This window comes from Tiliqua scincoides, chromosome 1, assembly GCF_035046505.1.
Source record: "Tiliqua scincoides isolate rTilSci1 chromosome 1, rTilSci1.hap2, whole genome shotgun sequence".
Lineage (NCBI taxonomy): Eukaryota > Metazoa > Chordata > Lepidosauria > Squamata > Scincidae > Tiliqua > Tiliqua scincoides.
Genome location: NC_089821.1, coordinates 12,378,602 through 12,381,295, shown reverse-complemented (window position 1 = coordinate 12,381,295; position 2,694 = coordinate 12,378,602).

Here is a 2,694-nt window from a genome sequence, read left to right as displayed (position 1 = left end):
CTGGGGTCCCGGATCGTGGCCAAAAATCACCGGTTACCCTCTGCGCCTGCAAGCGAGCAAGCCGCCCCTGCTGCTCAGCCCCCGGCCGCTTACACTGGACTGGAGTGGCTGCGGGCGCCCCGCGCGCCTTTAAAGGGTCGCCGGGATTCCTGAAAAGCCCTGCAGCCAATCAGAGGCCGCCCGGCAGGAAGAGGGTTGGGGCTCAGCCAGTGAGCGCGCCAGCCAGCAACACCCCCTCACCCCCCCAAAGGAGGGAGGGGCGGGTTGGAGTTGGCGAGACAGCCCTGCCTGTCCCGTCAATGGGCATCTCTGGGGATGCGCCTGGAGTTCCCACTGAAGGCTGCGTCAAGGCGCGGGAGCCGGCTGGAGTGCTGCCAGGAGCGCGGCTCGGGCCGGCTGGGGGGTGCTGCTTTGCATGGCTGAGGGAGACTGAGAGCCTCAGCCTATGCATACGCAGAAGTCAGTCCCATTAGAGTCAATGGAGCTTACTCCCAGGAAAGTGTGGCTAGCATGGCAGTCTGAGGCTGCCATCCTATCCACACTAACCAGGGAGTAAGGCTCCCTGACTTCTGAGTAGAAAGGCATAGGATTGGGCTGCAAGGCTGCAATCCTAGCCACACTTACCTGGAAGTAAGCCCCATTGACTGTACTGGGACTGATTTCCGAGGAGACAGGCATAGGATTGGGCTGTAAAGACCGCCTTTGTCCTAGCCACACTGATCTGGGAGTAAGCTACATTGACTGGACTTCTGAGGCATAGGCTTGGGCTCTCAGTTCTCCTGCCATAGGGCTTGAGGAAAGGCACCGCGTGTCCCGACGATAAGAACATAAGAACAGCCCCACTGGATCAGGCCATAGGCCCATCTAGTCCAGCTTCCTGTATCTCACAGCGGCCCACCAAATGCCCCAGGGAGCACACCAGATAACAAGAGACCTCGTCCTGGTGCTCTCCCCTACATCTGGCATTCTGACTTAACCCATTCCTAAAATCAGGAGGTTGCGCATACACATCATGGCTTGTACCCCATAATGGATTTTTCCTCCAGAAACTTGTCCAATCCCCTTTTAAAGGCGTCTAGGCTAGACGCCAGCACCACATCCTGTGGCAAGGAGTTCCACAGACCGACCACGCGCTGAGTAAAGAAATATTTTCTTTTGTCTGTCCTAACCCGCCCAACACTCAATTTTAGTGGATGTCCCCTGGTTCTGGTATTATGTGAGAGTGTAAAGAGCATCTCCCTATCCACCCTGTCCATCCCCTGCATAATTTTGTATGTCTCAATCAAATCAAAGGATGTATGACGATCCTTCTCCTGTCAAGTGCTTGTGCAGACGTTGGCTGCAATCCTATGCACACTTACCTGGGAGTAAGCCCCATTGATTATACTTGGACTTACTTTTGAGTAGATGTGCATCGAATTGGGTTGTAAGGCTGCAATCCTATCCACACTTATCTACGAGCAAGCCCCACTGACTATAAGGGGACATTTTTGAGTAGACGTACATCGGATTGGGCTCAATGGTCGTGCAATTGCTTCGCTGGCAGCCACCACAGGACTTTGAGCCCAATCCTATGCATGTCTACTCAGAGGTAAGTCCCATTTTAGTCAATGGAACTTACTCCCAGGAAAACGTGGATAGAATTGTAGTCTTTGGCTGAGACCTTCCCTGCCCCCCAAGATCGGGGTTGCGCCTGCAGGCTGCCTCAGCCGAAAGCTCAGTGGTGCCTGGGTGTTCCTGACCTCCTTTGATGACCCCCCCCAGACTTTTTTGGGGGAGGGGGGCTCGACTTGGTCGCCAAGTCTTGGTGCTCACTCGACCTCGCCACCTCTGTAAGGCTGGCGGCAGCCCCCTGCCCCACCTGGCCACCCCTTCGCCATGAAGAAAGAGGCAGCGCCTCCCCCTGCCTCTCTTTCGCAAAGGATGGGGCAGGGGAGGCGACGGAGCACCCACACCGCCACCTGGCCGCCAGGTTCCCATCGCTACTGTGAAACTTTGCACTCCCCCCTTCACTGCACGTGTCTCGGCCTCTTTCTGACCGGGATGCTCTTTTACTGGGCCAGCCTCTGCTGGCGCCCGCGACGCCCACTTGGGGGCGCCAGACGAGCTCTTATCTCAAGCTTAGCCCTAGAGCCAGGGTAGCCCAAGTGCTTGCAAGTTGGGCATTGCTTCGTGCCTGGGGGAGGGAGGCAGACCGCCTTTGTCCTTTTATAGGAAATAACAGAGCGTCAAAGGGCTCCCCTCCCCAGTGGCGTAGCCGGAGGGGGCAAAGCGCTAGGTTTTGCAGGGAGACTCGTCGCAGGTCCCTCTCCTTTAGAGCCATTCCGGGCAGGGGAGCAAAACAGGCTTACGCCTCCGTAGGAGAGGGACTGCTTGCATGCCGTGATGAGTATCGCTGCAAAACTTAGCGCTTTGCCGCCCCCCCCATGCCACTGGCTGCAATCTTATGCACACTTACCTGTGAGTAAGCCACACTGACTATAATTTACTTCTGAGTAGACATGCCTAGGATTGGGCTCTGCATCTCCTCACCCTGCCGTTTGGCAGAGTCAGCCCCCCCCCCCCCAGCATGACTTGGGCTGTCTGGAATCCCATTCATGCTCTCCTGGCCTCTGACGCAGAGCAGGAGGCAGCCCAGTGTGTGGAGGGGGAGGGGGGGCTGAGCAGGCAACCAGCCAATGCAGACTTCGCAGT